Raw genomic sequence first — 22,457 nt, forward strand, 5'->3', positions numbered from 1 at the left:
GCTATTTTTCCCCGACTTTTGCGAAAAATACGGTACTTCTCTACTGTAAGAATAAAGGCCAATGCATGCAGTGCGTCACGTTACCGCAAAACGAACACGTTAAGTGACCATGAAGAAGCATGCTTTTCATATGCTTCACTATATGGCACGCAACGCACAGTTAAGGAGCGGCAATACTTATACTTTCCATTGTGTTGTGTTCCGCTGTTACATGGTTAACCTAGCCTCTCACTGATAACTGATTAAGTAAATATGTTTTTTGCAGGACTAGACACTTGTATAACTGCTGTCATTCAGCTAAGGCTATAAAAACTTGTAAACTCCGATTGTTAGCTTAAACTTGCTTATGGGATTCTACTAGGGAAATCCTGTTTTACAATAAATGCCCCTTCCTGGATCCTCCCACTGCCCGATCATCAGCAGAAGATCATCAGCTTCCTAGCCAGTAGTTCTGTGGTAATGACATGTATGTTGCCTTTCTTTCCTCAAGGAATGTATAAAATAAATTTGCATATTAAATACAGAGGAGTCGGAAGTACCAAAAACTGAGGAGTCTGAGTCGGACCATTTATCTACCGACTCCACAGCCCTGCTTAATCCTGTGCTATGCATGTATGGTTCTTGGTCAATATCAGATTAAATAGGGCACCATATTGCAATGTTTACAATGTGAATTAACGGGTTCAAGACATGGCCATTTTTCCTTCCTGACGATGCACTTTATTTTTTTTTAAGTACGTCTGAGAGCTAACTTTCGGTTCTGTTATGTAATTTTTTATTTTTTTTATACATGGAGCTTTATTTTTGAAAAAGTAAGACAAGGGGGAAATAGTCTGTTTTTGACTTTTTTTGTTTTAATAGAATGTGCAAATGTTAGAGCTGGGATTCAGTCCCGTTTTGATATTTAAATTAGACACATGGTTGAGTGAGTAACCTCACACTGCCATGTGGTTCCATATTCTTGACCCCACCCCTTCCTATGCTTACATCACAGGTGCAATAAATTTGGGGTAGGCAGGTGTTAATATAATGGCAATACACCTAGTCACTGAGGGCATTCCTCACCCAGACTAGCCTTCTGTGAAGTCTTAAATGGAAAAACATCCTTACATTCTAAGGCCTCTTTCACACGACCGTTTTTTTTTTTTCTGTTTTGCGGGCCGTTTTTTGCGTTCCGTATACGGAACCATTCATTTCAATGGTTCCGCAAAAAAAGGAATGTACTCCGTATTTCCGTTTTTCCGTTCCGTTTAAAGATAGAACATGTCCTATTATTGCCCGCAAATCACGTTCCGTGGCTCTATTCAAGTCAATGGGTCCGCAAAAAAAGGAACACATACGGAAATGCATCCGTATGTCTTCCGTATCCGTTCCGTTTTTGCTGAACCATCTATTGAAAATTTTATACCTAGCCCAATTTTTTCTATGTAATTACTGTATATGCCATACGGAAAAACGGAACAGAAACGGAAACTCAACGGAAACAGAAAACGGAACAGCGGATCCGTAAAAAAAGACGCAAAACACTGAAAAAGCCATACGTTCGTTTGAACTAGGCCTAAGGCTAAGTATTGGTTGTCTATATTGTTAGGCTATAGGCCAGTTACATGGTGTATGTATACTGATACGACCATGATATTGAAAGTATTTGTATATGTTGTAGTACATTCTGGTTAAAGGGAATCTGTCACTAGCATATTAGCAATTTTTTTTATTTTTATGAATCCATGTGTAATAAAGTACCTTATATCCATATGTCTTGTTCTTTTTATTCTGTGTCTTGTCATTTCTTCAAAAAAACGCTTCTTATGATATGCAAATGAAGCTGTAAGGAGCCCAGAGGGGCGTTATTCTTTCTCCACGGTGCCCAGGAACGCCCCTCTGAAGTGCCGTGCCCGCCGAAATTTGAAAACTACTAACTCCTCCAATTTCAGCTAAATCGCCTCCCAGAGGCGAGGCTAAGTGCTCCCTTCCCCCCCCCCAGCGCCGCACTCAGCGGCAAACACCTCCGATCCTCCTCTCGCCTGCAACTGAAATCCCGCGCAGGCGCAGTGCTGGCGATTGCCTGCGCTGATAAGACGACTGAGGGCAACAGCTTCAACAGCGTCACTGGGCATGCGCCGATCCCAGTGACGTGTTCGCTGTTTCCTCAGCCAGCTAAATCACCGGCACTGCGCCTGTGCGGGATTTCGGTTGCAGGCGAGAGGAGGATCGGGGGTGTTTGGGCGCTGGGGGGGGGGGGGGGAGCACCTGGCCTCGCCTCTGGGAGGCGATTTAGCTGAACTTGGAGGAGTTATTCGTTTTCAAATTTAGGCGGGCACGGCACTTCAGAGGGGCGTTCCTGGGCACCGTGGAGAAAGAATAACTCCCCTCTGGGCTCCTTACAGCTTCATTTGCATATCATAAGAAGCGTTTTTTTGAAGAAATGACAAGACTCACAATAAAAAGAACAAGACATATGGATATAAGGTACTTTATTACACATGGATTCATAAAAAAGAATAATTTGCTAATATGCTAGTGACAGATTCCCTTTAAGTAAAGGTGTCTTTTATGTTACATCTGCAAGAGTTGCGTGTTATTCCGGGTGATACCAGGGCAACATACTATAGCTGTGGTATAAACTGAGAACAATACCACAAGCTAGGGGGAAAAGGGGGAATATTGACCATTATCATCTGATTGGTAATATTTCTCCCTTTTTATCCAGCAACTCCAGATATGGTTACTGATACAATTTTCAATATTTATAGAAATATCTATCCTCTTTCAATGGTGAGCCAGCCAGGAAATGATTTTAATGATTAATATTCTGTATTGATATTGATTATTTTTATACGTGGAGCTTTATTTTAGAATTTTAGCTTTAGTTTTTTTGTGTATAAAAAGGAAAAAAGTAAAACAAGGGGAAAACAGTCTTCTTGACTTTTTGTTTTAATAGAACAATGTGCAACTAAAATATTTTTGTTCAGAAGTCATTTCGATATATAAAATGTATGGTTTATGGGGACAGGGCTAAAAGCTTTGTGGCATTTTTTTTTAAATTCTTTTATTTATATTTTTGTCTGACAAATTAGCTGAAGTTACAGGGGAAATACAGCAGCCAAAGAGCTTGTACGTCTCTGTACCACCTCTCAGAGCTGGTCTGGATCTGCTAAGACCTCTGCTCACAGTCCTGGTTCAGCACTGTATATAGACCAAGGGGGAAGGCACGGACTGTACACTATCCCTGCCATCTTTATGGGAAGCCCTGCTGTCTGACAGGGGCTCCCTATTCCTGCAGCTGCGCTGTCTGCAGGGGTGTTTTAAAACATCTGCGCAGAGATAGTTGCCGACTTCCTGGATGTATATAGTCAACAGGCAGTCGGCAGGGGGTTAAGGATTGTCAACCATTTTGTACAGGAACAACTCCGCTTCTAGAAAGGGGCAATGCAATTTATTGATTAAATAAGCAGGATGAAAAACTAATTGTTAGAGTAGGTTAGCGTATATGGCAGTAGAATGTGCAAAAACAGACTAGGCAAAGTTGCAATATGTACATCACTCTTGTGCTATGTTTATGCATGCCAGGCAGACACAGGCCCCCGTTGTTAAGCAAGGTAAATGACTACATTGTTTAAACTTACCTTTTAGTGCAGAGGATGTGTAGACCACTACTGATGAAGCGATTGTGGTTTCATGGTAACCATTACTAATTTGGAGGTTTTAAAAGACTGCATTAAAAAGGTTTCCGCATGGTGTCTTACTTTTCACACTTGGTTTGGTGCCAGCCCATTTCTTTCAGTAAATTCACAGGCCATCTACAGTTGAACAGAACGCTAATTGTTACAAAGGTGACCTTCAAGATAACTGAGATCTTCTTTTCAATGTCTTGTATAAAGTGAGGTGATGTCACTTTGCGTGTTCTGTCAAGAAACCGGAATGCTAGACACCCCCCCTTGTCTTAGATTTAAATCTTTTTTGTTTAAAGTGAACCAACCCTTCAACAAACTTTGCATTAATCTATAGTACAGTGTGTGCATGAGGAGTAACACTCTTTCTGGCCATTATATCACTTGATTCTGTCATTTCTAGCAGTTTTTTCATCTGTATGCTATATCTTTAGTTTGCAGATCTCTAGTTGGAGGGTAAGGACTAGCTTTCATCCACTGCACACAGAAAATGGGGGTGGGGGTGGGGGGGGGGGAGAATCTGTTTTCTAGTACTGTTACTCAAGCAGCCCCAGGATCACAGAGGATGTTATAGAGAAGCACTGACATGTATGGATGTGAATAAAGCAATTTGGGGTGAGATAAGGAGACCCATTGTGAGCTGCAGGATCGTCCTGTGCTGTCTGTAATCTATTTGCTTCCTGCCTCCCCCCCTTCCCTTTACATACAATTATGTGGGATGGTGGTGTAATCTGATCCTTCAGTGAGGAGGCAGCCCATCTTGGTTTCACAAAACAGATTTCTCATAAATTTTATAGATAGATTGTGTTAGAAAGAAAATGACTAACTCTAGGACGGTGGTGGTGAACCTATGGCACTGGAGCCCTCTGTGGGCTCCCGCACCCTGGAAAAAGTCTATGGTGTACCAACACGACTTATACTTTTCCTGCCGTTCATCAACGCAGGACGCACTATGAACGGCACAGGCAGTGCATTGAATGTAAGCAGGCTATAATAGCTTTAGATTGCCGTATTGGCACTTTGTGATAAATAAGGGGGTTTTGAGTTGTAATTTGGGCACTCAGTCTCTAAAAGGTTCACAATCAGTGCTCTAGGACAATCCAGTTTTCTAAGAAATATTTTAGTTTAGTGACACACCGCACCCTCTATTTTGACAGGACTAGGGGTGATGTGGTGCAAGTGCTCCCCATAGTCCCCCACTAGTAATTCTCCTTATAATGTGTGCCAGTAAGAAAAATGCCCCCTTATAATGTGAGCCAGTACAAAAAATACTCCCCATTTGTTGCACTGTGACCTGACTGTGTGCAACATCAGGTCATGGTGCACACACTACGTCCTGACGCTGTACACAGTCAGGACAGTGCAGCACAGCCCGGAGAAGACCAGGGAGGAGGGGTGAGTACAGTGCTTCACTGACCTCTCCTCCTGCATATTAACAAGAGCTTCCATAATGGAAGTGCTCACTAGTATTCGCTTTATAAGTTGCACTGCGTCTGATAAAGCAAAAGATGCAGTAATTGGTGCGCCACTAGCAATTGTGACTGCTGAGACCGCTATAGCTACGCCACTGGAAGTTGCTCATCCTCATACAGCTGCATTGTTTCTAGGTAGCAGAGTGCTGTTTAGACAGCATGATTTACTGCCCAGAAATAATCATTTACTTGCCTACAGGAATGAGTTTGATCGGCTGTACCTTTTTTAGATGGACAGATTGTCGGGAATGAGTGTTCATAAGGTAATCTGCCCAACAGTCGGGCTGTGTAAAGCCAGCATTAGTTTGTCCATAAACCTGTGGCACTGAATTTGCAGTATCTCACAAAAGTGAGTCCACCCTTATTTTTGTAAATATTTTATATCTTTTCATGGGACAACACTGAAGATCTGACACAATATAAAGTAGTCAGTGTACAGCTTGTATAACTGTAAATTTTGGTGTGCCCTCAAAATAACTCAACACACCGCCATTAACCCCTTAAGGACCTGCACCGTACATGTACGGCGCTGATGTCTGTGACTTAAGGACTAGTGCCGTACATGTACGGCGCTGTGATCGGGCAGGTTCAGGAGATGCTCCTGCCCAATCCGCGGCAGGTTCAGACAGTCACTGATAGCCGGACCCCTGCTGCATGCGCCGGCATCGCTGAAAACACAGGTGCCGGCGCATTAACCCTTGATGTGCCGCGGTCAGAGCTGACCGCAGCACGTGCGATGTGTGGAGCGAGGGAGAGAGCAGCCATCAGGTCCCTGTGCTGCTTTGACGAGGACCCGATGGCAGGGAAGGCTGCACAATGCCTTCCTTGGGCATCGTGGCTGCCTTCTGTGACAGCCCCCTGGAACTCACAGGCAAACAGACTAAGTGTATTGCAGTCTATAATACACTTACAGCCAATGCATCACAATACAGAAGTATTGTGATGCATTGTAAAGGGGATCAGACCCCCAAAAGTTGAAGTCCCAGAGTGGGACAAAAAATAGTGAAAAAAAAGTGAAAAAAAATAGTTTCAAGTAAAAAAAAGCTTCCTTTTCCCAAAAGTAATATTGGGTATCACCGCCTCCGTAACAACCTGCTCTATAAAAATACCACATGACCTAACCCCTCAGGTGAACAACGTAAAAAAATAATTAGATAGATATCTATCTCCTTACTCACAAAAAGTGTAATAGCAAGCAATCAAAAAGTCACGATTCTATAGGGATAGAGCAGCCCTAAGCTCTACCCACTCCATTATCCCTACCTACTTGCACGGTCTATCCTAACCGACTGTGTGCAACTGGACGGCAGTCCCTAGCTTAACCCCTTAGGGACCTAAACATATGCTCATGTCCAGACTAATAAGAATCCTATGCTGACCTTATTAAACCTCACTATGGCTCTATTTGCCCAAAAAACTGGTTTTTATAACCTGTCAATCACTTACTTAAGGTGCCTAAGGGGAGATCCATTAATACTGGGTGCCCGGCCACACCCCTTGCTGTCTTCAGCTCCCCCTTCCCTGTATTCAGCGCCGCCTCCGCAATCCTCCCAGGCATGGGATCTGGCAGAGGGACGGGAAGGATTGCGGAGGCGACTCTGAGCTGTAGAAGGTGGCGGGGAAGGCGGCGATGGGCACCGGACGGCGAGGGGTGCGGCCGGGCACCCTGTATTAACGGACCACCCCTTGGGCTTGTTAAGTAAGTGACAGGTTATAAAAACCTGTTTTTTGGCCAAATAGAGCCACAGTGAGGTTTAATAAGGCCAGCTTAGGACTCTTCTTATTAGTCTGGACATGAGCATATGTTTAGGTTAGAGGGGTTAAATCTGATGACAGAATCCCTAAGGGCCAGGCCATTTTTTGCAAATCTGACCAGTGTCACTTTGTGTGAATAACTTTAAAACGCTTTGGCTTATCCAGGTCATTCTGAGATATTTTTTTTTGTCACATATTGTACTTTGACATTGGTAAAATGGAGTAAAAAATAAATAAATTATTCATAAAAAAAATACCAAATTTGCCAAAAATTTAGAAAAATTTGCCAATTTTCAAGTTTCAATTTCTCTACTTCTATAATACATAGTAATACCTACAAAAATAGTTATTACTTTACATTCCCCTTATGTCTACTTCATGTTTGCATCATTTTGGGAATGACATTTTATTTTTTGGGGATGTAGCAAGGCTTAGAAGTTTTAGAAGCAAATCTTGAAATTTTTCAGAAATTTTCAAAAACCCACTTTTCAAGGACCAGTTCAGGTCTGAAGTCACTTTGTGAGGCTTACATAATAGAAACCACCCATAAATGACCCCCTTCTAGAAACTACACCTCTCAAGGTATTTAAAACTGATTTTACAAACTTTGTTAACCCTTTAGGTCTTCCACAAGAATTAATGGAAAATAGAGATACAATTAAAAAATTTCACTTATTTGGCAGATTTGCCATTTTAACCTCCTCAGGACCGCCGTACGCAGGATTGCGTCTTTGCGGCGGTCCTGTTACTCTGGGTAGACGCGCCAGTGCGTCCTCTAGCGAGACGTGAGATTTCGGGCAAAATTTAAAAGACAAGTTCGTCATCAACCTGCCAGCCAATGATCGTTGCTGGCAGGTTGATGATTTTCAAAAGAACGAATCAGAAGCCAGTTAACACATTATATTTATAAATATAATGTGTTAAATGGCTTCTGTGCTCCTCTGCTGGTCCTTTTCGTCGGTTGGTCCCAGCAGAGGAGCACACATCACAGTGAGTAGCCACTAAACACCACACATAGCCCCAGATCACCCCCCCATCACCCCAATTAACCCCTTGATCACCCATTGATCGCCCCTGTCAATCACCTAGTGAAAGGGAAAAAGTGATCAGTGTAAACTGTCACTTTTTTTTTTTTCACTGGTATTGACTGATAGGTTTTAGGATAGTTTAGGCCCCTTGGTTAGGTAGTTAGCGTCAGTTAGTGCCCAGCCCACCGCACCACAGTCACTTATTCGCTGATTAGCGTATCGCTAATCAGCATTTGTACTTTTATAGTATCTGTAAGTGAACAAAACTGATCACAGTCAGATCTATAATAGTATTAGTGTCACCTTAGTTCACCCTCCACCCAAAACGCAGTGTTTGCCCGATCAGGCCTGATCGGTCGCCCACACGTGCGTTAACCCACGCCAGCCTGCGCGCAATGACAAAAAAAAATTATTTTTTTGATCACTGCACAATCACTTTACAAGCGCTGCGGCGATAAAAAAAAATCAGTTTTGATATTTTTTATCAATCGCAGCGGCCTCCGGTACTTCGCTAGCCTGCCATTTGTAAGACAGGCTTGCTTTTTTTCTTGGGTAGTCTCAGGGAATACCCCTAAATTTAATAGTCCAAATGTCAAACAGGGGGTATTCTTCTGAAGAGGCCTACAGGCTTCTGACCCAGTCGGATGAGGAATGGGAACCCTCATCTGACGAATCTAGCGGGTCAGAATATGAACCTGTAGAAAGCAGTGGCAGTCTGACCAAAAGTTCAGACGAGGAGGTTGAGGTCCCTGATAGCACCAGGCGTACCCGGCCCCTTGTTGCTAGACCACAGGTTGCGCAGGATCCGTTTCAAGGGCAGCAGAGTGGGGTTGGCGCTGTCGGATTACGTGGTGAGGCATACACCAGCAGCGCAGCCCATCCTGGACCTAGTACCAGCACTGCCGTACAACATGGTGAAGTGGCGAGCACCAGAAGGGCAGTTGAAGCTGGTACGGTGGCACGTGCAATAGTTACCCCGTCGCAGCCACCGCACAGACAGGCCCGTAGAGTCCCTGAGGTGCTGGCAAACCCTGATTTGGCAGTCCCCAACTTCAGCCGCACCATTAGTTCCCCCTTTCACCGCCCAGTCTGGAGTTCGGGTTGAGACAGCTCAGATCGGTTCGGCACTGGGGTTTTTTGAGCTGTTCTTGACTGCGGAGCTCTTGGACTTAGTCGTGGTAGAAACAAATTGGTATGCCACTCAATTTATAGCCGCCAACCCGGGAAGCTCTTATGCCCAGTCTTTCCGGTGGAAACCCGTCCAAGTTTCCGAATTTAAAATTTTTCTGGGCCTTCTCCTCAACATGGGTCTAACCAAAAAGCATGAATTGCGGTCATATTGGTCCACGAACCCAATTCATCACATGCCCATGTTCTCTGCTGCCATGTCCAGGACACGATTTGAGACCATCCTGCGTTTCCTGCACTTTAGCGACACCACCTCCCGTCCCAGAGGCCACCCAGCTTTTGACCGGCTCCACAAAATTCGGCCCCTCATAGACCACTTCAACAACAAATTTGCAGATTTGTATACCCCTGAGCAAAACCTCTGCGTAGACGAGTCCCTTATACATTTTACCGGGCGCCTTGGCTTCAAACGATACATCCCAAGCAAGAGCGCCCGGTATGGGGTCAAATTGTATAAGCTCTGTGAAAGGGCCACAGGCTATACCCACAAATTTCGGATCTATGAGGGAAAAGATCAGACCCTGGAGCCAGTCGGTTGCCCTGACTACCTGGGGAGCAGTGGGAAGAGTCTGGGACTTGGTGTCACCCTTATTTGGCAAGGGGTACCATCTTTATGTGGACAATTTTTACACAAGTGTGCCCCTCTTCAGGCATTTGTTCCTAGAACAGATTGGCTGCTGTGGCACCGTGCGACCTAGTCGCCGGGGCTTCCCCCAACGGCTCGTTACCACCCGTCTTGCAAGGGGGGAGAGGGCTGCCTTGTGTAACCAAGAACTGCTCGCGGTGAAATGGAGAGACAAGCGTGACGTTTATATGCTCTCCTCCATTCACGCAGACACGACAATCCCAAATTGAACGAGCAACCAGTGTCATTGAAAAGCCCCTCTGTGTCCACGACTATAATGCGCTCATGGGAGGGGTGGACTTCAATGACCAGATGTTGGCTCCTTATCTACTTTCCCGCAGGACCAGACGCTGGTATAAGAAGGTGTCTGTATATTTGATTCAATTGGCTGCATATAATAGTTTTGTTCTCTAGAGTAAGGCTGGGAGAACAGGATCCTTCCTCAAATTTCAGGAAGAGATCATCGCGAACCTCCTATATCCAAGAGGTTCTGTGGCCCCAACCACCGGTGTAGTGAGCAGTCTACACGAGCGACATTTCCCCAGTGTCGTTCCTGGTACCTCAAACCAACCGCCACCCCGAAAAAATGTCGTGTCTGTAGCAGGAGTGGAATAAGGCGTGAGACACCCGCTATTTCTGTCCTGACTGCCCTGACCACCCTGCCCTATGCTTTGGGGAGTGTTTCCGGAAGTACCACACACAGGTACACTTAGCATAGGGATTGCATCTCACAGGACAGGCACACAGGGCTATTAGGGCCCTTTCACTCACAGCTGCTGCAAACCTCTCCTTTCACCTGGGATAAAGTGCATAATGTACTTCGCCACATCTTTGGGCGATTTGCGCTTTGCACATTGTCCCATGGGGAAGGAGAGGTTTGTCCTATAAAGGTAAAAAAAGAAACAAAAAAAAATAAAACTTTTTTGCTTACCGGTGATTTAACGTTCAGTTCAAAAAGTTAAATAAAGTTTATATTTACCGTTCAAATTTGATTATAAAGTTAATAAATTTATTGCATTGCGGCCTGGTTTTTTCTTTTTTTTTTTTTTTTTTACCTTCCAGGTGGACCAACCAATCGACTAGCTGCAGCACTGATGTGCATTCTGACAGAAACATTGCGCTGCTGTCAGATTCCACAAAAGTCTGTGTATGCGGCGCTGCAAGACTAGATTTCTCCTCTACAGTAAAAGATACGTTTGCCGAGGCATATGAGCTGAGGAGGCGGCGGTGTTCATATACACTTTGTATATAAAAAAATCCCGGCAATGATTTATTCATTCACATCGATTGATGGGAATGGAGAAATCTGGTTTGCCAGGGCATACGAGCTAAGTGGGTATGGATGTTGGGCGGAGCTCCTATGTCCTGGCAGACGCCTTTCCCCTCCTTTTTTTTTTTTGGCAGAGATTTTTTCATCCACATTGATCCATGCGAATGATGAAATCTGTGCCGTTCATTTTTTCTTTCAGCCCAGAGGCTGAACGGGAAAAAAAAAATCTCCTTACCCGTATGCTCAATATAAGGAGAATAGCAGAAACTCCTAATGCTAGCCATACATGTAATGATTGCGGAGACCCTCAAATGCCAAGGCAGTACAAACACCCCACAAATGACCCCATTTTGGAAAGACACCCCAAGGTATTCACTAAGGGGCATATTGAGTCCATGAAAGATTGAAATTTTTGTTTCAAGTCAGCGGGAAGAGAGACTTTGTGAGAAAAAAAAAACTATTTCCGCTAACTTGTGGCAAAAAAAAATAATTCTATGAACTCGCCATGCCCCTCATTGAATACCTTGGGGTGTCTTCTCTCCAAAATGGGGTCACATGTGGGGTATTTATACTGCCCTGGCATTTTAGGGGCCCTAAAGCGTGAGAAGAAGTCTGGAATCCAAATGTCTAAAAATGCCCTCCTAAAAGGAATTTGGGCCCCTTTTGCGCATCTAGGCTGCAAAAAAGTGTCGCACATCTGGTATCGCCGTACTCAGGAGAAGTTGGGCAATGTGTTTTGGGGTGTCATTCTACATATACCCATGCTGGGTGAGAGAAATATCTTGGCAAAAGACAACTTTTCCCATAATTTTTTTTTTTTATACAAAGTTGGCATTTGACCGAGATATTTCTCTCACCCAGCATGGGTATATGTAAAATGACACCCCAAAACACATTGCCCAACTTCTCCTGAGTACGGCGATACCAGATGTGTGACACTTTTTTGCAGCCTAGGTGGGCAAAGGGGCCCACATTCCAAAGAGCACCTTTCGGATTTCACATTTTTTACACATTTTGATTTCAAACTACTTACCACACATTAGGGCCCCTAGAATGCCAGGGCAGTATAACTACCCCACAAGTGACCCCATTTTGGAAAGAAGACACCCCAAGGTATTCCGTGAGGGGCATGGCGAGTTCCTAGAATTTTTTATTTTTTGTCACAAGTTAGCGAGAAGAAAAGGAGGTAAAATTCATTTGGGTGGTAAGTTGCATGACGAATGCCATACAGTTTTTGAAAGGCAGATTTTGCTGGACTGGTTTTTTGACACAATGTCCCATTTGAAGCCCCCCTGATGCACCCCTAGAGTGGAAACTCCAAAAAAGTGACCCCATTTTAGAAACTACGGGATAGGGTGGCAGTTTTGTTGGTACCATTTTAGGGTGCATATGATTTTTGGTTGCTCTATATTGCACTTTGTGAGGCAAGGTAACAAGAAATAGCTGTTTTGGCACCGTTTTTATATTTTTGTTATTTACAACATTCATCTGACAGGTTAGATCATGTGGTATTTTTATAGACCAGGTTGTCACGGACGCGGCGATACCTAATATGTATACTTTTTTTTTATTTTTTTTTTGTAAGTTTTACACAATGATTTCATTTTTTAAACAAAAAAAATAATCATGTTTTAGTGTTTCCATAGTCTGAGAGCCATAGTTTTTTCAGTTTTTGGGCGATTATCTTGGGTAGGGTATGATTTTTGCTGGGATGAGATGACTGTTTGATTAGCACTGTTTTGGGGTGCGTATGACTTTTTGATCGCTTGCTATTACACTTTTTGTGATGTAAGGTGACAATTTTTTTTTTATTTAGCACAATTTATTTTTCACAGTGTTCATCTGAGGGGTTAGGTCATGTGATATTTTTATAGAGCCGGTCGATTCGGATGTGGCGATACCCAATATGTATACTTTTTTGTTTTATTTATGTAAGTTTCACACTAACAGCTTTTTTAAAACCAAAAAAATGATGTTTTAGTGTCTCCATATTCTGAGCCATAGTTTATTTTTTGGGCGATTGTCTCAGGTATGGGCACATTTTTTGCGGGATGAGGTGACTGCTAGGTACTATTTTGGTGGGCATACACCTTTTTGATCGCTTGCTGTTGTACTTTCTGTGATGTAAGGTGACAAAAAAAATGGTTTATTTAGCACAGTTTTTATTTTTTACGGTGTTCATCTGAGGGGTTAGGTCATGTGATATTTTTATAGATCGGTCGATACGGACGCGGCGATACCTAATGTCAACTTTTTTTTTACCAATTTTTGTAACTTTATTTAAAGAAAATGACGTTTTTGTTTATTTTTACTTGAAACTTAATTTTTTGGGGGGAAAACTTCATTTTTTTTTACTTTTTTTTTTTTTGTCCCACTTTGGGACTTCAACTTTTGGGGGTCTAATCCCCTTTACAATGCATTCCAATACATCTGTATTGGAATGCATTGGCTGTATGAGATGCTCTGGTAGCAGCGTGTGGATTTTCTCTCTTCCGTCAGTTTGGGGAGCTGACGGGCTCCTGCTCTCTGACCTCCTAAACAGTCATTTAAGTCACATTGTGATCAGTAAGCTAAAGATTGAGCTTTAATAAGTGTTTCTGACCTTTTACTAATTTACGGATAAGGTTTATTAGATGACTGGCACAAAGTGAAAATAGGATGCACACTGCTAGAAAAACAGTTAACCCTTTGTGTCAGCTCAATATTTTTAATAAAACCCAACTGAAAAAATGATACACATTTAATACAATTCTAAAATTGCTTGTTTTTTTTTTATTTTTTATTAAATGGTGCCGTTAGAAAGTACACCTTGTCCTGCAAAAAATAACATGCTCTTATATGACTTTGGAAAAATAAATGTATAGCTCTTTGAAGGTGGGTAGGAAAAAACAAAAATGAAAAATCAATATTTCCACGCCACTGGTTTAAAGGGTTTCTGTCACCCCCAAAACTCATTTTTCATTTTTGGGCATATTAAAATCCTTATTGGACAACTATTCCCTATATAGGGCTCTTACCTTATTCTGTGGCTTTGTTGCATAAAAAATCGAGCTTTTAAAATATGCAAATGACTTCACTACCAGCAAGTAGGGCGTCTACTTGCTGGTAGCCGCTGCATCCTCCTTTTAAAAAAAAAACGCCCCCTCCTCCAGTTGATTGACAGGGCCAGCGAGCGCTCTCCTCATCCGGCTGGCCCTGTCAGCATTTCAAATCCTGCACCTTACGTGTCTAAATTCGGCGCAGGCGCTCTGAGAGAAGACACGTAAGGCGCGGGATTTGAAATGCTGACGGGGCCAGCCGGATGAGGAGAGCGCTCGCTGGCCCTGTCAATCAACTGAAGGAGGGGGCGTTTTTTTTAAAGGAGGATGCGGCGGCTACCAGCAAGTAGACACTCTACTTGCTGGTGGTGAAGTCATTTGCATATTTTAAAAGCGCAATTTTTTTCTTTTTTTTTTCTTTTAATGCAACGAAGCCACAGAACAAGGTAAGAGCCCTATATAGGGAATAGTCGTCCAATAAGGATTTTAATAGGCCCAAAAATGAGTTTTGGGGGTAACAGAAGCCCTTTAAGCCCTTAGTGATGAGCTAGTTTTGGACCTTTAGTGACCTAGTGACTTTTTTTTTTTGCCTTCCAAGAACTATAACTCTTCTGTCAATGTAGTCATTCTTTGCAGGCCGAGTTGTAGTTTTTAATTATGCTATTTTGCGGTACACCTAACTTGCTGATTTAACTAACTTTCTCGGAGGGGGGTGGAAAAAAAAAAGCAATACTGATTTTTTACTTTAGAAATTTAGCTGCATGCATTTTTTTTTTTTTTTTCAACTTTGTCTGGATCAGTATGATTACTATAGACATAGATATATCGATATCTCTATATCGGCGGCACTGGAAAAACAAAAGGAGGGTGCTAAGTCCAGGGATGTAGCAGCTTACCCCGTCTGATAGAGATGAAAAAACGGACAGCACTCCAAGTAAAAGCTAGTGGTGTTTATTCACCCATGTGGATGGCAACGTTTCAGCTCATACAAGAGCCTTTTTCGCTTGAAAAAGGCTCTTGTATGAGCTGAAATGTTGCCATCCACATGGGTGAATAAACACCACTAGCTTTTACTTGGAGTGCGTGTCTCTGTGTCTCTGTGTCTCTGTGTCTCTGTGTCTCTGTGTCTCTGTGTCTCTGTGTCTCTGTGTCTCTGTGTCTCTGTGTCTCTGTGTCTCTGTGTCTCTGTGTCTCTGTGTCTCTGTGTCTCTGTGTCTCTGTGTCTCTGTGTCTCTGTGTCTCTGTGTCTCTGTGTCTCTGTGTCAGGATAGAGATAATCTCCTGAACTCCAAACTGAATGTCAGAATGGGAAAGAAAGGTGATTTAAGCAATTTTGAGCGTGGCATGGTTGTTGGTGCCAGACGGGCCGGTCTGAGTATTTCACAATCTGCTCAGTTACTGGGATTTTCATGCGTGGCAGTCCTGTGGGCAAAAATGCCTTGTGGATGCTAGAGGTCAGAGGAGAATGGGCCGACTGATTCAAGCTGATAGAAGAGCAACGTTGACTGAAATAACCACTCGTTAAAACCGAGGTATGCAGCAAAGCATTTGTGAAGCCACAACACACGCAACCTTGAGGCAGATGGGCTACAACAGCAGAAGACCCCACCGGGTACCACTCATCTCCACTACAAATAGGAAAAAGAGGCTACAATTTGCACGAGCTCACCAAAATTGGACTGTTGAAGACTGGAAAAATGTTGCCTGGTCTGAGTCTCGATTTCTGTTTAGACATTCAAATGGTAGAGTCCGAATTTGGCGTAAACAGAATGAGAACATGTACCATCCTCTGGCTACTTCCAGCAGGATAATGCACTATGTCACAAAGCTCGAATCATTTCAAATTGGTTTCTTGAACATGAAAATGAGTTCACTGTACTAAAATGGCCCCCACAGTCACCAGATCTCAACCCAATAGAGCATCTTTGGGATGTGGTGGAACGGGGCTTCATGCCCTGGATGTGCATCCCTCAAATCTCCAACTGCAAGATGCTATCCTATCAATATGGGCCAACATTTCTAAAGAATGCTATCAGCACCTTGTTGAATCAATGCCACGTAGAATTAAGGCAGTTCTGAAGGCAAAAGAGGGGTCCAACACCGTATTACACTGCTCAAAAAAATAAAGGGAACACATAAACAACACCATGTAACTCCAAGTCAATCACAATTCTGTGAAATCAAACTGTCCACTTAGGAAGCAACACTGAGTGACAATCAATTTCACATGCTGTTGTGCAAATGGGATAGACAACAGGTGGAAATTATAGGCAATTAGCAAGACACCCCCAATAAAGGAGTGGTTCTGCAGGTGGTGATCACAAACCACTTCTCAGTTCCTATGCTTCCTGGCTGATGTTTTGGTCACTTTTGAATGCTGGCGGTGCTTTCACTCTAGTGGTAGCATGAGGCGCAGTCTACAACCCACACAAGTGGCTCAGGTAGTGCAGCTTATCCAGGATGGCACATCAATGCGAGCTGTGGCAAGAAGGTTTGCTGTGTCTGTCAGCGTAGTGTCCAGAGCATGGAGGCGCTACCAGGAGACAGGCCAGTACATCAGGAGATGTGGAGGAGGCCGTAGGAGGGCAACAACCCAGCAGCAGGACCGCTACCTCCACCTTTGTGCAAGGAGGAACAGGAGGAGCACTGCCAGAGCCCTGCAAAATGACCTCCAGCAGGCCACAAATGTGCATGTGTCTGCTCAAACGGTCAGAAACAGACTCCATGAGGGTGATATGAGGGCCTGACGTCCACAGGTGGGGGTTGTGCTTACATCACAACACCGTGCAGGACATTTGGCATTTGCCAGAGAACACCAAGATTGGCAAATTCGCCACTGGTGCCCTGTGCTCTTCACAGATGAAAGCAGGTTCACACTGAGCACATGTGACAGACGTGACAGAGTCTGGAGACGCCGTGGAGAACGTTCTGCTGCCTGCAACATCCTCCAGCATGACCGGTTTGGCATTGGGTCAGTAATGGTGTGGGGTGGCATTTCTTTGGAGGGCCGCACAGCCCTCCATGTGCTCGCCAGAGGTAGCCTGACTGCCATTAGGTACCGAGATGAGATCCTCAGACCCCTTTTTAGACCATATGCTGGTGCGGTTGACCCTGGGTTCCTCCTAATGAAAGACGATGCTAGACCTCATGTGGCTGGAGTGTGTCAGCAGTTCCTGCAAGATGAAGGGATTGATGCTATGGACTGGCCCGCCTGTTCCCCAGACCTTAATCCAATTGAGCACATCTGGGACATCATGTCTCGCTCTATCCACCAACGTCAAGTTGCACCACAGACTGTCCAGGAGTTGGCAGATGCTTTAGTCAAGGTCTGGGAGGAGATCCCTCAGGAGACCGTCTGCCACCTCATCAGGAGCATGCACAGGCGTTGTAGGGAGGTCATACAGGCACGTGGAGGCCACACACACTGCTGAGCCTCATTTTGACTTGTTTTAAGGACATTACATCAAAGTTGGATCAGCCTGTAGTGTGTTTTTCCACTTTAATTTTGAGTGTGACTCCAAATCCAGACCTCCATGGGTTGAAAATTTGATTTCCATTTTTTTTATTTTTGTGATTTTGTTGTCAGCACATTCAACTATGTAAAGAACAAAGTATTTCAGAAGAATATTTAATTAATTCAGATCTAGGATGTGTTATTTTTGTGTTCCCTTTATTTTTTTGAGCAGTGTAGTATGGTGTTCCTAATAATTCTTTAGGTGAGTGTGTATGTATGTATGTATGTGTATTTAAATATATATTCAAAAAAACTTTAGTTTTTCTACTTTTTGCACAATGAAAACCTTTTTAAAAAAAATAAAAAAATAAAAAATAAAAAATAAAATATATATATATATATATATATATATATATATATATATATAAATAAATATAAATTTATTATTTGAATTACAGCAGCCCAAGACCTATAATGTTTTTGTTTCTACAGAACTGTGAGAGGGCTTGATTTTTGATGAACAACTTGTAGTTTTCATTGGTATCATTTTGGGGTATATAACAATTATACATAGTTAATACAGTTGAAAAAAGACATAAGGTACGTCCATAAAGTTCAACCAAGGGATAGGTGGAGACGCGAATCCCAGAAGGAAGTGAGACTCAGATTTCTACACATTTTTCTACACCTTTTCATAAGCATTAATGTTCTTTACTTTTAAGAAGTCCTCTAAACCCTTTTTAAAACTGTCCACTGTTTCTGCTGTGACCACGTCCTGAGGAAGTCTATTCCACAGATTCACAGTTCTTACAGTAAAGAAGTTTTGACGCTTCTGGAGACTGAACTTTTTCTTCTCCAGTTGGAGGCAGTGCCCCTTGTCTTTTGAGGGCATTTTACATGGAACAGTTTTTCACCGTATTTTTTGTATGGCCCATTTATATATTTGTTTAGGTTAATCATATTCCCACTTCAACGTCTCTTCTCAAAACTAAATAAATACATTCAATTATTTTTATCTTTTTTCAGTACTAAGACCTAAGACCCTCCACGTTCCTTATCATTTGTCGCTCTCCTCTGTACCTTTTTCTATGTACTGGTGCCCAGAACTGAACTGCATATTCTAGATGAGGCCTCACTAACGCCTTGTAAAGTGGTAATATTACATACCTGCCCCACGAGTCCATACCTCGTTTAATGCATGACCATATCCTTGTGGCCTTAGAAGCAGCTGATTGACATGGTGTGCTGTAATTTAATCTACCATCCACAAGTACACCCAAATCCTTCTCTATAAGTGACTCCCCCTACTTAGTGGTGTATTGAGGAAATTTGGTTGATTTATGCAGTATACTTTAGAATTGAACTGGTCCCTTAAAAAATAGGTTTTGGAAGTTTGAAAAGCTGTGTTACGCTTGTAAGATTTCTTACATCCCCAAAAAATAAGTGTTTTTTTAAAGAATGAAGCCAACACATAACTGATATATGGCAAATAATAAAATCTTGCATTTTTTTTTATTTTTATTTTTTTTTATAGATGGACAAAAAGTTTCTACTATAGTTCGGTGTGTCATGAAAACGTTTAACTACTAGTATAAGTAAAAGTATAAAGGATCTTACCACATAGTGACACGTCAGATTTGCAAAATTGACCTTCGTCCTTGTGACGAACCAAACCTCTGTCACTACTACGTCAGGACCACGCAGTACGATCTCTTCACTTTCACCAAGAGGTGATGTTCCACACTACCCTGGGGGTATGTAAGGTCAGATTGGCACAGTTTTACACAGACACACCCCTGTCCACATGGGCACAGGGAGGCATGGGGAGTGAGAGAGGCTGGCCCATGCGACCTCCGGCGTGGCACAACACTGGCTCGCCACCCTGACAGGCTGAGAGCCTTTTCACTGCCCCAGTGAAACAGCCCTGCTAGTCCAGTAGACTGCCACCATTTCCTTATTAGATATAAGCCTGGTCTGTTAACAGAATTATATTGGGCCAGAAACCAGCCCAGGTAGCACTTAACGTTAAACCGAGACAGACGTGTGGATTCGTGGATCGAAATAAAAGAACCGAAGATTAAATTGTATGTTTAATAACCTTAACAGCACACTAGACAACTACAATATATACACAATGAATATATACAGTGGTCAGAGATGCAAATACAGGTAATGGTACAATCACAAGTAGCAGATAACGTGAAAGTTAGTTACTGGTTAGGTGTGTAGGCTTTGGTGCTGCAGTCACATGGGAGGCAGTGATGCCAGTGGGGTTTTCTAGTCTTCTCAAACACGATGCACGGTGTGATCTCCTTTCAGAAGAAAGACAATGGCTACTGCCCCACAAAGGCAATTAAACCCTTGGTCGTTCACTCCACTCCTACCCCCTGGGAGGGTCCAACACCCTCTTCCTTTGGGTCTGGTAGATAAAACTTCAAAAAACACAATATGGATCATAACTCCTTACCGGAAGGTCATAGGGAGGTGGTTCTTCTGCCGATGGATCCGGCAGGGTCCCTGGTACATTTGGAGATCAAACTGTATGTTTCTACTAGGAGTTCTTAATAACTCCCCTTCCCTGGGTCCTACAAGTGAGGGAGGCCCAGGGGAACATTCGGCTTGTTCCCAGGGCCTTGAAGGTGTAACCGGCAATCTCATAAATCCAGATTGTCTGGGTGGTTTCATTGATGCAGTTGACCAGCTCGGGGTCGTCTTGTCAGAAGCTTGCTTGTAGTCCAGCTGCTGGATGTGTCAAATGTTGTCGCTTTGAGGCTGGGCCACCTGTGGCGCCTATTTCCTATTCAAGATGCCCATCACCCTTGACAAAAAATTGGTAGGCATCAAATTATATTTCCCCATATTCATCACAGTCCTGAAGGCCAAAATAGGCTGCATCTTCAACTTTCATTGCCATATTCTGACCCCTATAATATTTTATAGTTATGGCTACAGAGATGTGTAAGGGGTTAATTTTTTGCAGGGCGAACTGTAGTTTTTGTTTATACTTTTTTGGAGTGTGTATGACTTTGATCACTTTTTAAAAAAAAAATTGATTATGGCATTATGCCATTAACTGTATGGGATAAGTTATTTTTTATTTATAAATATTTTAATAGTATGAGCGTTTTCACATGCAATGATGCCTATGATGTGTGTTTTTTCTTTAACAAGTGGACCCCAACATACAATCATCAAATTGCAATTTGTATAGAGCAGGGATGGGCAAACTGCGGCTCTCCAGCTGTTGTAAAACTACAAATCCCATCATGCCCTGCTGTGTAGGCTGATAGCTGTAGGCACACTGGGCATACTAGGAGTTGTAGTTTTACAACAGCTGGAGAGCCGCAGTTTGCCCATCCGTGGTATAGAGCAATGGAATTTTCTCCATTACTCTATACATAGATTGCTATGTTACAATTCGGTGCTCCCACCAGCTGGCCTGAAGTGTAATATACAAGTAATAAGCCTGGAAGCCTAGTACAGACTCAGACTCATTACTTACATTGAATGCTCTCCACAATCTTAGCCCAGAGGAGCTGTCATTGGACCACGGCATTTCAGGGGTTAAATGTCCGCGATCTGCATTACCGCCGTTTGCAGACAATAGCCGCTGTTGTCTGCTGCATAAAACAGTAGGCACCCGGTAGCCATCATAAGCCCTACGCTCTGGAGTGCGCGCTATATTTAAAGACCGGACTTCTGCCGTATGTTTGCCAGATGTCATTTTTGTGGGAGATAACCCCTTCCTGTTAATTCTCTGACCTGTTAGAAACGTACATGACCGGCCGTATGATAGAAATGCCTATTCGCGATTGCAGACAAGAATAGGACACGCTTTTTTTTTTTTGTGGGGTCGCAGAACGGAACTACAGATGCAGACAACAATGTCCTGTCCACCTCTTTTGCGACCCCATTGAAGTGAATGGGTTCACAGACCCAGAACTACAGTTGTGTGAATGGACCCTAAAGGAGATGTCACCAAGAATTGTATCTACCAGTTAAAACCAGATAGCAACACACAGCCTTTATCTGTAATCTGTTTTTATTTTCTGATTGCAGATTTTTTAATTCGATTTCTGAACATGATTATGGGGGCGGCCATCTTGCCTGTTTTTAATAGCATTTAGAAAGCATTAAGACTATTGCTTTACGGCAGCCACATGGGCCATAGACACAATGGTCAGGAGCGGCCCTCATTAACTTCTATGTGGGAGTTTTCTAGGCATGCTCTGTGATCTGTGCAGAGGTCATTGTACAAGGAAAGAATGGATAAGGCTACTTTCACACTTGCGTTCGGGGTTCCGCTTGTGAGCTCCGTTTTGAAGGCTCTCACAAGCGGCCCCGAACGCATCCGTACTGCCCCAATGCATTCTGAGTGGATGCGGATCCGCTTAGAATGCCTCAGTCTGGCTCCGCTTGGCCTCCGTTCCGCTCAGCAGGCGGACACCCGAACGCAGCCTGCAGCGTTCGGGTGTCCGTCTGGCCGTGCAGAGCCAAACTGATCCGTCCAGACTTGCAATGTAAGTCAATGGGGACGGATCCGTTTGAAGTTGACACAATATGGTGCAATTTTCAAACGGATCCGTCCCCCATTGACTTTCAATGCAAAGTCTGGACGGATCCGTCTGACTAACTTTCACACTTAGATTTTTTTGTGAAATATAATGCAGACGGATCCGTTCTGAACGGATCCCAACGTTTGCATTATAGGAGCGCATCCGTCTGTGCAGACACCAGACCGATCCGCTCTGAACGCAAGTGTGAAAGTAGCCTTAGATTTGACAATCGCCTATTGTAAATGGTGGATCCTGTCTTATCTGTATGCTGAGGTGATATCGCTGCAGTTGCCTGCTTATCTGGCATTATAATCTTGCCTGTAAAGTGATCTGTACAGACAAAGAACCGGTGCCTGTTATTAGGCTTGGTTGCTAGTGTGAAATCTGCCAGATTTTGAAC

At 43.3% G+C, this 22,457-nt stretch overlaps 1 protein-coding gene across 3 annotated transcripts in view; it reads left to right on the forward strand.

Annotated features, from left to right (window-relative positions):
- Window positions 1-22,457, forward strand: part of GRB10 (growth factor receptor bound protein 10) — a 305,010-nt gene that overhangs the window by 107,170 nt on the left and 175,383 nt on the right. The window lies entirely within an intron of this gene.

The sequence above is a fragment of the Bufo bufo genome, chromosome 5 (assembly GCF_905171765.1).
Source record: "Bufo bufo chromosome 5, aBufBuf1.1, whole genome shotgun sequence".
NCBI lineage: Eukaryota > Metazoa > Chordata > Amphibia > Anura > Bufonidae > Bufo > Bufo bufo.